The sequence below is a fragment of the Barbus barbus genome, assembly GCF_936440315.1.
Source record: "Barbus barbus genome assembly, chromosome: 5".
In the NCBI taxonomy this organism is placed as follows: Eukaryota; Metazoa; Chordata; class Actinopteri; order Cypriniformes; family Cyprinidae; genus Barbus; species Barbus barbus.
In genome coordinates this window covers 21,014,884-21,029,655 of record NC_136733.1, presented here as the reverse complement: position 1 = coordinate 21,029,655, position 14,772 = coordinate 21,014,884, and the positions used below count along the sequence as shown (strand labels likewise).

The 14,772-nt window shown below is 39.3% G+C and overlaps 1 protein-coding gene across 3 annotated transcripts in view; it reads right to left on the bottom strand.

Moving 5' to 3' along the window:
• Positions 1–14,772, bottom strand: part of arb2a (ARB2 cotranscriptional regulator A) — a 187,363-nt gene that overhangs the window by 63,851 nt on the left and 108,740 nt on the right. The window lies entirely within an intron of this gene.

The window sequence follows — 14,772 nt, the reverse complement described above, 5'->3', positions numbered from 1 at the left end:
AGAGAAAAAGGGCCGGTCTGACAACAATAGGTTAACAATCACTTTACGTGATCCATTTTACAGGAGCTACACCTGGCCTGGTGCTACATCAAAGTGTCCATAGTCATTTTAATACATTCCCCAAGCCCCCAATTTAAATTAGAGGGACTGTATAGAGATAAATGGAATCTATTAAGGCACTAAGGACTAATACATCACACCGCTGATAAGCTTTTCTCAGGAGCATCCTCTTAAAGAAAAGGGGAGGAAGCACATGGTGGCTGACTGCGCACACACACACACACACACACACACACACACACACACACACACCAAATGACTGAAACATGGCTAAAATGTCTTCCTGTTTCAATGATACCCAGGAGGCCAGCAAATTCAACCTTTTAAAAACTACTAAAAGTGTCAGTAAAGACAACGTTCCGACTTTGGAAACTAAATATGCTCCAGATATACATGGTTTAAAAAATACTTGAAATAAAAAGAACCAAACAGAGATTGAGACTTTATAGCAATTCTTAGTAAACTGGTATCATATTACTGCAAAAGATTTTTTCTTTTTATGAATTAATTTATTTTTAAATATTTGAAACTATATATGCTATTGAAACTACTATGAAACTCAAAATGTAATATTAAAAGTAGCTGTGCAAGAAGAGCATTCCACTACGTTGCACAACAGGACAAGTAAATAATATTTCTATTTCAATTTTTTTTTCCACTTTGTATTTTTTTCTGTGAAGTTAAACCATTCAAATCTGTTACAGAATACATTTTCTATTAATTTAGTATTATTATTATCATTAAATGTATCTTTTTTTGTTTATTTACAGTTTACTGATATAAAAACACAAAGTTTTAAAAACAAACTGTAATACATGAAATATTTACTTAGACGATCAACATTTCCTGAAGTGTTAGCATCTCCATTTAATTTGTCCACCGAAAATACAAAAACACATAAGGCCCATTTTTTACTCTATTAGTGGGAATTGATGTATATTATTACAATGCTGCTGCTAATATGGAAATGCTATGCATGAATATTTAAATCACATAAAAAGGCTGTAATGGTATCTAATGACAGATTTACTCATGCCATGACAAAATCATGTAAACACAACCTCAAAGGAAACATGGGCATTGGATATGAAGAGGAAAATGACAGAGCAGCTTTGATGTGTGTGAATCTGGGATGTTTTCCATTGGGAAAACTGAAACATGCGTATTAGATTTACACCATCACACTGCTCTGATTGATGTCCTTCAGTGACAGTCGAAGTGCTCCACACATGCTGTCTGCAACTGTCCCACACACACATAACTTCAGAGAGCCCGTCACTGTAAACTAAAAGTCGAAATGCCCTGTGGGCACAGCCAAGCACTGGAATTATTAAAAGATCATATGAACCAATGAAGGCCAATCAATGCAAGGAAGCGAGCAAGAATGACGGCACGCACGGGACCAAAGCCTTAAAACACTCGTAATCTACATTCCTCCGTACATTATCTTAAGCATTATAGCACCACGTGAGCCGCTCTCTCAGCTGGTCTGTACCCATAAAAGAAAGAAACCGGGCAGCTGTGCTCATCAACCTCCTGCCCAGAAACAGCGCGAAGAAAAAGAACATGTGGAAGTACTTGTTGCACTAAAATCAACAGAGACAGATGTTGAAACATTTGCTATCTCACTTCTGCCCTTTTCTTTGCACTTGAGCATCTGGCTTGAGGAGGAGAGACAGGGGGAGAGGTGAAAGTGCGATGAAGGAGGCAATGAGACGGAGATGAAATCCGGCCTCCGAGATGGAACGAAAACATCACTCTCTCATTTTCAACACGACTGTGTTAGCAGTCAAATTAGCATTTTCTAAAGAAACTAACAGTGCTCGAAAGGCACCAAACAATTAGTGTTAAAGTTTTAGGTTCTGTAAAAAAACGAAATGCTGCATTTGTTGTTATGACTCTCAATACAAGTCTTTTTCTCAGTCGGCTGCTCACAAGAATCAACACTTAGTTACTATGCAGTGTAAAAGTAGTTGTAAATGGTTATAAAGCTGCGAGGAAGACAAATCACAATTCACTATGCAAATAAATGTAAGAAAGAATACCAGTCGCAATGAATTATGCAAATATAACCAATGACATCATTTTGTGAAAACAAAATGCACTAATGATGAATAAGACCGATACCATACAAGAAAAAAGAGACTATTTTGACTTCTTGTTAGGGGTCAGTCTGATTTTTTAAAGAAGTTAAAACTTTAATTCAGCAAGGATGCACAATATTGATTAAAAATGACAGCAAAGACTATCTATAGAATATATTAAATAAGTGATGTTATTTTAACTTCACGTGACACTGAAGTAATAGCATTGCCTTCAAATGAATAAATGAATATTAAAATAGAAAACATTTATTTTAAATTATAATAATATCACAATATTACTGTTAGTCGTATTGTACGTTTTATCAAATAAATGCACGCTTGGTGTGAATTAGACTTTAAACATTAACAAAATTGTACCGACTCCAAACATGAATAAACCCCTCTATCAGAAAGGTTTGAAGAATATCGGTTCAGGGCTACCTTGCAAGTACTATAATAAAGCCAACTCTCACAGGCAGGAGTTGGTATGGGCTGGTTGTTATTATATATTGTTTACACTAGGTGATTTTGAAAATGCTGTGATGTGGTAAATGGTCAGTCATGACATTCGGTCAAATAGTATCAAGAACTGCCAGTGGGAAACCTCTGAAGACAGCAGTTTTTCCTTCCTTTTCTCCAGATAAGCTCCATTAAGGCTGTTTCCTTCATCTATCTTTTGTTACACAGCCTAGTTGCTATGAGACCCCAATCAGTAGAAACCCAATTAAAGACACAAGGATGATTTTGGACCAGCTAGCTGAAATGGTCTTTCCGATACTGGCTAAATCCTGCAGCTGATGAGGACAAAATATCCCAATTGTCATATATCCTCCCCCCAATCTTGCTCTCACTTTCTCCGTCTGTTTGACCTCTTAAGTGACCTCTACTGTAAAATACAGCATTTAGCACTTTAAGTGGCTTCACGTCACGTAGTGAGCTAATTGCTCGGCTTCAGTTGTTGAAAATTGCATTTTCCTTAATGAAGCTGACCGCAATGGAAGCAGTTCTTTATTTGCCCCTGCATTTCGAACACAGAATAGTGTGAAACACACACACACAAGCATATAGGAGAGTTTAACGATAAGAAAGGCAGGGAGGCGACTCTCGTGCAGCGATAAATACTCCGCCATCTCAGCCGTCCTGGTGACAAAAGCGAATGCTCTCCATGAGACTTACATGCAAACACACAAGCAATAAGACAATTATTTAGGGCTTTGATAATTACGTGTCAAAGGCAGTGCAAGTCACCAGATAATTAGGTGAGAACTGAATGGTAATCCACAATGGCGTCCCTGGAGGCAGGGGGAAAAAAACACTCAACACATTCCCAGAAGAATGAGGGAGGAATAAAGTAGCGAAGAGATAAATAAATAACATGGGCTTTTAAAAAGGAACGTGCAACCAACAAATAGCACCATGAAAAAAGCGGCAATTACCATGGTGAGGGAAGAAAGTACGGACACACACACTCACGAATCCAGATGCGGGCTGATTCAGGAAGCCATGCTGTTAGCATCGGTGCTGAGTCCAGACTAATGCATCCAAACTGCTGCCATAATCTGGACATCCCACTGCGTGGTAAAATGAAGCTTAAATATTTGATTGATTAACTGTCCAATTACGACCAGTGAGAGAGGGCCAACACTGCGCACAGTTACATACATGCACATCCACACAACAGCAGTATGTCTTGGCAAATGTATACACTGGTCCTAAAAAGTATTTGGCCCATAAAGTAAGCTACACTTAAAAACGCACCAAACTAATTTAGCGAAGTCAGCAGGATCAAACAGGACAAACTAGATCTACAAACAAATGATGCTATTCTTTTCTTCAAATTAACTATTACTTTTAACTGGGGCCAGTTGCACCATCTTTGTTATAACTTGTGCACTATTAAATACTTGAGTGTTGCACCATTAAAATTAGTTGAAACAAAACCAAACAGATAAACTACTTACAGAATCCTCTAACCTGAATTAACAGCTGTTTTTTATATGTTTTAGACCTGCATGATTATATCATTATTTGATACCACTGTTTTACACTTTTAAGATATGCAACAATATATGAACAAATAAATTTAAGCGCTCTCAAGCTAGAATTGATCCAAACCACGCTTTCCTGTTTCATCATGTGTTCATATCAGAAGAAATTAAATAAATAAATATTAAATTATCTAAATATTCTCTCAATATAATATTGATTACTTTTATTATATACACACACTGTATAGTTTCAAACTTAATTTCAAGCTATATATAATGATCATGTATTATAATTCAATTAAAATTTTATTTATTAGCACTGACAGTTACATCAAGCAAAAGGAATGTGAAATGTAACAAGAGAAACTGACATGCACAGCTATTCAACAATAATTCTGTTTACACATTTAAAGTCTTCTTGAATCAATTAAGGGCAGGTGTCATATTCAGCTACTAGATACCACTTTACGGAGTGCTATGCAACCTACTACTGCAGCTATGTCTTGACTTGAAAACTAAGTACACAGTCAGTAGTTATTAGTAGTTACTAAGCCTTAGTAGTTACTAGTAGTTATTAGTGCAAATGTATATCCTAATTTAATACTTTTGAACATAATCCACAACATGTTTTACAATCCAAAAGTATCCAATACAATCATCTTAAGTTTAAACAATATATCAGTCACATGTAATGTTTCTTTAAAATACACGTTCTTTGGCTTGACAGTTCATCAGTGTCACTTAATAATAAACTTAATCTCAGCGTCCTTTGCTAGCATTATGCTGACCCCACTAAGACATCTAACCTCTGAAGCCAAGAGGGGCTCCAAAGGAGGTGGAAAGTTCTGGCCTTTCTTCATTCTCCAGGTCCAAGAGGGCACAGGCCAGCCCTCGTTCCTCTGGCCCCCTGCTCGGGCTGAGAAAACATCGGCAGCTGCCCCTGGAGCTCCGACACCCTGCACAGGAAGAGACAACACTCGCGCCTTCCCTTGCTTTGAAGCCTGGGCCTCAGCGCCTGCCCGTCTTTTGTTTTTGGGGCAGGAAGGAAACCCTAAGCACCAGGACACTATGAGGCCCTGGGGAGGCAGGGTGTGCGTCGGTGTGGATATATCTAACCCCTGTGAGCGTCCAGCCAAGAGTATATTCCTAGGTACGTGTGCATTTATAGGCGCCACAGCGGCCAGTTTTTGATTTATGGATGCTAGTAAGTGGACAGCGAGTGGCGATAACTTCCCCTTCTGCTTCCTGTCGCTGAGTGGAATGCCACGTGCAAAGGATGGCATCGTCCAGTGTGCTGTTCCGGAAAGGCTGGGCCAGAATGGGGTATCAGTGGACCCTTGTGAGCAGAGATGGGGCGAGCAGGCGACACTACATGGACAGACACACACACATACACACGTCAGCAAAGGCGGGCGAGGAAAAGGAAGCCGGGTAAATATTTACTGACACAGCACAAGCGGTGAGCGTTTGACACCTACTGGAAACAAAAGCGAGAGGATAAGGAGCGGCGTGCCAGGAAAGGCAGCGGTGCTGTGTCGAGCTTGCACTCATGGAAAACAAGAGGAAAGAGGGAAACATGGGGGCAGGATGAGTGAAAGAGCAAGTGAAGGGGGCACAGGGGAGGGGTGCGCTTGGGCATCAGTCACTGTCGAATAAAGGCCACACACAGGCGACTCCTGAAGCTTGCAGCTCTTTGAGGCCTCACTGACGGTTTATGCTTCAATTACCAAAATATACCATCAAACTACCACGTGTTCTGACAGTACCATGATATTACCATTTGATACCACTACTGCACCACAGTACTGATATAGAATCTTTTGTTAAGGATTTATTGACAGATATGGCACGTCTTCTTGATGCAACAAATAGCTGTAAATGAACTCAAGTAATGGACTTTATCTAGCCTCTCGACGCCTTGAGGCAAGTTAAGAGATATGCCGATATGCTTCAACTTCAAATACCTAACATGCTGAAAACATATTGATAGCGAAGTAAACACACAGATAGTGTACCAGCAGTGTATGTGTGTGTGTGTGTGCGTATTATGTGCTCATCAGAGAAAGAGGGGCCCCGGAGCAGCTGTGCCTGGCACAGGGCCCATGAGGAGAGATCTCGGTTTGGATGATAAAAGGCTGATGGGGCCCCTCATTTTGGACCCGCTCTGCATTGATCCTGCAATGCCTTGAACCCTGGAGAGAGAGCGGAGTCTGAACACTGTACCGACAAGTGTGGGAGTGCGTATCATCACGGCAAACTCTCCTTTTGTGTCTTCACTCTTTGTTTGTATTTTCACATGTAGTGCGGCTCATTCAGCTGGCTACAACTGCTGGTGGGCAGTTGTTGATTTTACATAGTTTTCAATTGGTCAGATGCCACCAATTCAACTGATCTCTTATTTCAATGTCAATTAAATGAGCAAGGTTCCCACACCTACTGACCAATTCAATTTCCCATATTTCCCATTTGTCTCCATATTGTCATAAAAAAGTATTTGAAATTAAAATATTTCATTAGTTATAAAAAGATCTTTGTAAAATGCAATGTCCGTTAAGATAATGGACATCAAGCATATTTGATAAAAATACAGTAAAAACAGTGATATTGCGAAATATCATTATAACTTAAAATAACTCTTTGGTATTTTAATGCATTTTAAAACATTAAAAACAAACATCATTTATTTCTGTGATGGCAAAGCTGATTTTTTATTTTGTTACTCCAGTCTTCAGTGTCACATGTTCCCTCAGAAATCATTTTAATATGCAAATTTGGTGCTCAAGTAACATTTCTTATTATTATCAATGTTTAAAATTGAATTAATGCAATTTATTCCAGTGAAATACAAATCTTTTGTAACATTATAAAAGTGTTTACTGTAACATTTACTGTCAAAAGCACACGATTAAATGTGTTGGTGCTGAATAATAATTTTTTTTTTTTTTTTTAAACAGACCCCAACTGAATGGTTTATATTTATACGACTATTCAACAGCACAACTATTCCACGATTTTACAATTATATGACATTTTCCAAATTTTCCTTGAAGTATTGACTTAACAAAACACATTTTATATTATTAGGAATCATTCATCCATATTATTATATATTATCTTTATATTTATATTAGTTATCAATTCTACAACTCTACATTTGAAGTCATTACATTATTCCTCTGTGTTTCTAAACACACCTACAAAATAAGTGCCGAACATTATTTTTGTGGAACGACAGATGAAATCCCGACGGCTAATTAAAGTTTTGTGCTAATTAGGGGAGATTTTACTTAAGAAAGAAAAGCACTAGGTGCGATCACAGCAACATCTTCATCACCTCTGAAACTGTCGAAGCCGGTGTGGATATTGCTCTCGCACTGAAACGAGGGAACAGTATATTTCAGAGTATGTGTATCAACAGGGCAAAACCCAACTATGTGTCTCCCTTAGCCTTTCAGCAGTGCCATAAAATAGAAAGCTAACCTCAATATTTCCCCTCTCTGTGCTGGGACTTGCTGGCCCATTAAATTCTCCTTCCCATGTGTCATCCTGCGCATTTCCACCATGAAATTTTTGTATAATTAAACTTTCTTAATGATTTATAAGCTATAATAATAGCAGTAAGTATTTTTGAGCAGGTTAAACTGACACCCTGTAAGTGCACATGTGGGGCTGACCCTGTTTTAACAGAGTTTTGGATCATTGACTCTCCTGGCTGGAAGAATGAGGGACGGAGAGGGATGGAGTGAAGAGGGAGACGCGGCTCTGTCATAACTCAGACGCCCACTGACACGTACAGGCTGGGCCTCGTCAGCCAGGGGAGGTGAGGGCCGGTTCAGGCAGACGGCGGGAGAGACAGGGGTCAGGCTGCCCGAGGTGTTTACAGGAAAGCCCAACTCGCCGTCAGCGCACCGAGACAAACTAGCAGAGCAGAGTGCACGTCTGACAGAAATACAGCTGCGGAGAGTACACATGATGATAAAAGTACCATTTATTTGGATGAATGTTAAGTACACACTGCTTCACAACGAATATGACATCCTTATAGGGTCACTTTGGACAGAATATCAATAAAAGCTGCTCATGCCCAGAAATTAATCCTGGATATTAAACCCTGTGACCGGAAAATAGCCCAAGATCCTAAAACTTAAGTCAGAAATTTACCATCTAAATACTTGCATATTTAGATGTTATGTCTGCTTTAGACTGCGACCAGACATAACACTAACAATGCGTTTGTCTTCACAAGGGAAAACATAAAAGCAAGTAATGAAACAAAAACGTTTTATTAACAACGAAAAAGGCGTGCACTTTAGCCACTCGAGAAGAAAAGAAACTACTAAGCCTCTTTGAAACCTCAAGGGAGTTTCCTCGCTTGTTTCAGAGTGTACCGGGAGGTCAGGTGTGTGTATGCTACAACTGTGTATTGTCTGTATATGATTGTAAGTACGTGGGTGTGTACGAAAGAAGCTCCCGTTAATGTGTGTGTGTGCGCGCGAGTGCATGTACGCTTTCAAACGTCAGTGTCAGGCCAAACTTCTTTTTTTCCTGCGTTGAGACTAGCTGCGGGGCTTTTTCAGATGGGCTCTCAGAAGAAACGTTTTGTTGAAACTTTCTGAGGCACTCACCCCATCCTTTCAGTCACAACTCCAAGTTGGAGGAGAAAAAAAAGGAGACCAATGGCTAATGAACGTGACGAAACCGCTCTCCTATCAGCTATCTGTTTCTAAAGCTCTGTCGAGCCTGCCGAAGGGAAAGAACTCCTGAACCCCCCAAAAATGAGCCTCTGATACCCCTGTTCTCAAAGGCAGTCCAGCACTAGACGACCAAAATTAATGGAAATATATAACAATCTGAAATTAACTTCCCATAGCCACCAGCTACGTTTTAACCAGGAGTTGAGGAGAAGAGAGGGTGAGTGTGCGAAAGAGGCTAGAGAGAAAAAAAAACCTATTACGGCTTCACAACCTCATCACACACACATTTATAGACACACACACACACAGAGCCAGCCAAAAAGAAAAGAAAAATACTTTGTCCTACAAAATTATCAAATTTCAGCTAATTAAATTATTCTTTATTTGCTAATAATTTGAGTATCAAAACAGTATTTTTTTTTATTTCAATCTTGATTTGAAAACAGTCTGAGAAAAAAAAAAAGAGTTACTTTAGTATAAAAAAACTAATACCAAAGCACCAAGAGTGTTATTAATCTTTAGAAGTAACAAGTATCTAAATTTCCTTTAAAGACTCCTAAAAAGAACACCATAATGATTTTTTAATTGATACAAATAACATATATCACAAAACCAACTGCAGTAATTAGCGTTCAACTAAATAAAAAGTAGCATTGTCGTACAATCCGTTTATTGATGGTTGTCCGTTCGATGCTTATTAGTATACTTAGTAGTATACTTTCTTATTAGCACAATATCTATTATTATGGCCCATTACTAGGGATGTTATTACAGAGAAAGCCCATGTCACTCAAGCACAAAGGGACAAAGTCTGGATTTCGCTAGGAAAGGGATTCAACGTACTAAATAGACCAAGAATGACCTTTCCCCCTAATACACCACTTACTGCAGAATTATCTTTTTAACTATTTAACTGCTGTCAGCGATTTGTCAGAGTGTGGTAATTACCAACCACAGCTGAGGACATTCAAGGAAAAAAAAACATTTTTTTTTTATTTAGTTTGGAACCACGGAAGACATTTATGTGCTGATAAAGGTAACTACGAATGCAGTGATTATCTTGTCATTTGTGAATTTTCCTTCTGTGGTTATAATAGTGAGAAGCTAGTTTCTGCCGTTTCCTTTGTTCTTTGTCGTGTTTGACGCCTCTGGATGTGAAGAGCAATATTCATGGAGTATATATTCAAACCGAGATGCGTCAATTATAGGAATCATAAAGTATCTTTTATGTTGCTTTTAATTTTCTTCTTCGTTTTGGACGTTTGATCATTCAGAACTGTCACGTCAAAATGACTACATGCGTCTCAATTTCCAAGTCTCCGGAATTGCAATCCGACGTCTGAGGTGCTGACTAACTCGCACTCTTGAGTTAAATGTCATCGATGAGTCAAATAAACTTGCTAGGCTATTGTTAGTATATGTACGTGTGTGGAACACATGTGACCTGAATATGAGATGGCAGGTCAGTTTGAAGGCCTCTGAGACACATAAAACCAAAAATACAGGTAATAAAAAGCAGTATGGGCACGGACTAGTGGTTAATCCTCAAAATCACATTAGTTCACTTTGTTTGGGACAAAAAAAAAAAAAAAGGCAACTAGAGAGAAAGACAATGAAAAACAGGCCATGGGGTAAACTGTCCCGCTCAACTGTGAATGCAGATTGGAAAAGCAAGTGAAGAAATCTCATTCTCCACACACACACACACACACACACTGCTCTCATACACTTTAGTCTATGCAAAAGCAGTTACAAAGGATAAGCAGTGCCCCCTAGTGTTTATATCAATGTGAAATGAGTCCAAATCAAGAATGTGTCCCCTAAGAGAGAAAAAGTGACAGCGATGAGGGGTAAATCGAGTTGTGGCATCACAGTGGAAAAGCCTAAGGAGGACATGCTGGAGATGGAGAGAAGGGGGAGGAAAATGAGGGAGAAAAGGGGAATAGTATAAGGTAAGAGGTTAGGGAAAGGGGGATGGAGCAGCTGCGGAAGGATATATAGAGGAATTCTGACACTGTCAAGATAAGAAGTAGACTGTAATGATGCTTTTTGAAGGTGTGAGAGAGCAGGCCAAATAAAAGCAGACATCTGCCATAAGCCAAACACACTACAAGACAGAGGCTCCCTTTTATATATAAAGTCGTAGACAAAAGCCTTAGAATGTAGACAACGAACAAAGCAATGCGCGTCCATTGCTGCTAGTGTGCAACAACAAAAACATCAAACTGCTGCCCACATTTCTTAAAACAATGGAAGACCTTTCTCCATGTTGTTTGGTGACATGTTGAAAATCTGTTCTCATGTGTGAGTCTATGTGAGAACAAACTGCAGTCGGGGAGAATTATGAAATTGAAACTTCTAGTTTGTGATTGAAAGCCAAAGGGTTTATAAATGAACGCTTTAGTTGTGTAGTGTGCATTTGGTTTTACTTGAGGGATTCCTCAATGAGAAACTTGCAGCCTCATCCAATGCTGATTCAATCACATTGCTCATATTAATGTCCCACTCCACCGAGGGCCTACACCTCACATACATGGAGGTTCCATCTCTGACTTCAGGTATGTGTGCGTTTGTGCAAGCGTGCACATTTTATGACCAGTAAAAACCCACAGGCATCCGCAGTGAGATGCAGCCCCACACCACCGCCACAGTCATATGTCTTAAGATGACATCAAAAGAACACCACGAGCTGTTGATGCTCCTTTTACCATCTCTCCAGTATTTCACACAACCCACCGTAATTTACGGCACATAAAACCTTAAAACGGCACATAAAACAGTTCATCTCTTTTCAGTGTCAGCTTCCGGGGCTTAAAAATTAAATATGTTTTACCGCAGGTACATAACTAAAACAGAGTTTTAAAAAAAAGGTCTCGTAAAAGATTCAAACAGGATTTGACTACGTGTTCAGAACGGGAAGCTTGCGTCTCTCCCTGCAGGAGCACTGCGGAGGTGAGCAGACTTCCACAGTAGGTCCAGATCTATAGAATAATCAGCATCGCATGGAGATGTGTGATATTATGAATACCCAGAATGCTCTCTTATGACATGTGGAGAGAAAGACGGCGAGAAATCTGGCCTAAACTGTTTGACTCGTTGAGCTCACGGTGCTATAAAACATGCTGACATTCAAACAGTTTAAAAACACATATGGAGGGAAAGGCAGAATGCTGAATGAGAGAGGGAGGAATGAGTAAGAAAAAGCATACTGAGAAGGTAAAACATCTGAAACTCATGGAGAAACCGATATCCAACATCCTCTGAAGGTGAAGTTCAGTGACATTTGTAAAATGTGGTGGTTTACCTTTCAGGAGAGCACTTTTACAGCTGTTTTTCTTTCTTTCGAGCCTCTTGTTTTCCTAAATATGGATTTTTTTTTAATGTCTAGATCATCCTGGTCCAATTTAAGTCCTTTCCTTAAAGAAAGAGAGTATGCAAAAATTTTAATTCTTTCATCATTTACTCGCGCTCATGTCATTCCAAAGACTTTCTGCTCTGGAACAAAAGAACATTTTTGTCCAGATAGCAGATGTCAATGGTAACCTGTACCATTAATAAAACTGTGCAGTAATAAAACTGTTTGGCTAGCAACATTCTTGTGTGTGTGTGTGTTTCATACAAAAAAAGTAAGTCATACATGAGTAATGATGTGAGAGGATGGTAAGTAAATGATGAAAGAATTTAAATGGATCCTGGTTGTAAATATTGCCTGCAAAAACATTTGCACATAAAACAAAACAAATTAAAGCAATAATATTTTTTTTTCTCAGACACTGTGTCCTAACCAGAACGATTCCAGCGAAATCTTTCACAAGGAGAATTTGGACCTGAATTCAGCCTTCAATATCCATCACAACCAAGCAATTGACAAAATGCCCTTCATAGCTTTTTTGTTCTTGGTCATAAAAAAACTTTACACAAACTAAAATGGAATAGATAGACGTTATTGATTTATCTGTTATTGCTTTGCCATGTCACACCTGTTTAGAACAAAGTATAAGGCTTCCAATTATGAAGTGGATACAAAGCACAAGTGGAAAGAACAAAGAATGTGTGTGTGCGAGAGAGAGAGAGAGAGAGAGAGAGAGAGAGAGAGAGAGAGAGAGAGAGAGAGAAAGAGAAGGTGAAAATCAAATGAGAAAGATGGAGAGAGAAAAAAAAAGAGGGATGCTGTCCTCCTGGACTAGCCTTAGTCCCGTGTGCAGACCTTGCCGTAGGCTCAGAGGGAGAGAGATGAATGGAAGGAAAAACATAGAAAGGTGAAAGAGGGATTTGTTTGTTCCTGAGGTCATGTGCGGCACACAAAGCTCTCCAAGAGGAAGCCAAGAGGACGAAGAAGAGCGGTATGTTCAACTCTGTTAAAGATGACCTGCAAGTGAAGAGAAAGTTTCTCTTTAAAACGCACTTAATTGCAAATCTTTAATGTTCTTAATTACCTTTATCTCTCTTGAAATTATACATATTTCATAAACATAATGAAACTTTTTAGAACTATAATTTCCTGCCCAAATCTAAAACGACTACCCTTCTTTTAAGTGAGTAAGATTTTCAGTACTACTGTGTTTTTTTTATTTGATTCAGTGGATTTCATTCTCCGATCCATTTTTTTTATTCTTTGTCCAGTTGTTTTCTCTCATCATAAAAAAATCCACAATCTGACATACATACATATCCATATTGCTGCCGATTCAGCAGCACTACTTCTAAACAGCAGAGAATCACTGTTTCAGAAGGTGAAAAGTAGTCAGAAAAATAAAATTCAACAGTTTTTAGTGCAAAACAACCTTTACTAACTTTAAAAGTAGACTTAAGGGAGAGCAAAACAAATATACTGCTAAAAATGTATAAGTGTATGACTAAGTGCTAACTATAAAATATATGTGTGTGCTGCAACTCTAAACCATGTTCAATACCCATCCTGAACCGAGACATGAATACACATCACATGACCCTTCCTTCGCTCTTGGTAGCCCTCAGCGCAGCGACTATTAAGATATTGGCAGCAACGTTTCTTCCTCTTCTCTCTCCCACACGCCTTCCTCCTGCAGGTTGGGGAGGATGTGTTTGAGGTGAACTCTGCATAGCGCCATCTCAGGGAAAAAAAAACTAAGTGATCAATGTGGGGAAGCGATACGAGGTTCCCTAGGACAAGCCAATCAATGCATGAGAGGAACCTTGCCCAGGGCCCTTATGCAAATGGAGGCACGTTCGGTAACCCCGGGAGCCGACATGTGCGTCAGATCAATGGGGCGCTGCATTAAAAACCTTACAGCTATATAAGATGCCTGCCCACTAAATATGTAATGATGAACCCCTTAAGATTTCACTGTGAACTCTTTAACTAGTGGCAGAGGCACATGTGTGAAAGCAAAAAGCTCGATCTGTACATCGAGATAGACGTACTGGATTAAATCGGACTCTTGATTATTGTCGTTTGCTGCAGACAGCATACACACACTGGTAAATTTAGACTTGGAAATTAGGTTTAAGTTTTCAAAATGGTACCATGACATAGATGCTAAACACAACAGAATGCTAAAACAACTATATAAAGGCTATTTTACATTAGCATGGGACGAAATGAAGTGTCAAACAGACGTCTGCAATATGTCTGTCAAACCATGACAGGGCTCATCACGGATGTTCAATGGCTTATTGTAATACATAATTGCATATTCTATTAGGCGGTACTCATAGCGATATACATTCACATGCAAATGATTTCGTCCAGATGAACCACACAGAGGATGACAGACAATAAGCAGGCATAACAAACACGTCTATGTCAGCGCAGACGCATAAACACTGGCGCGCACGCCGCAATCTCGGAGTTACACATCAAATCAAAGTCTCTTCTCACTTCAAAGTGTATTCTAGATGCACACATTCCTGGAGCGTGTCTTATCGTCGGTGTGAAGATAGGCCACTCCACACAGGCGTTTGCTG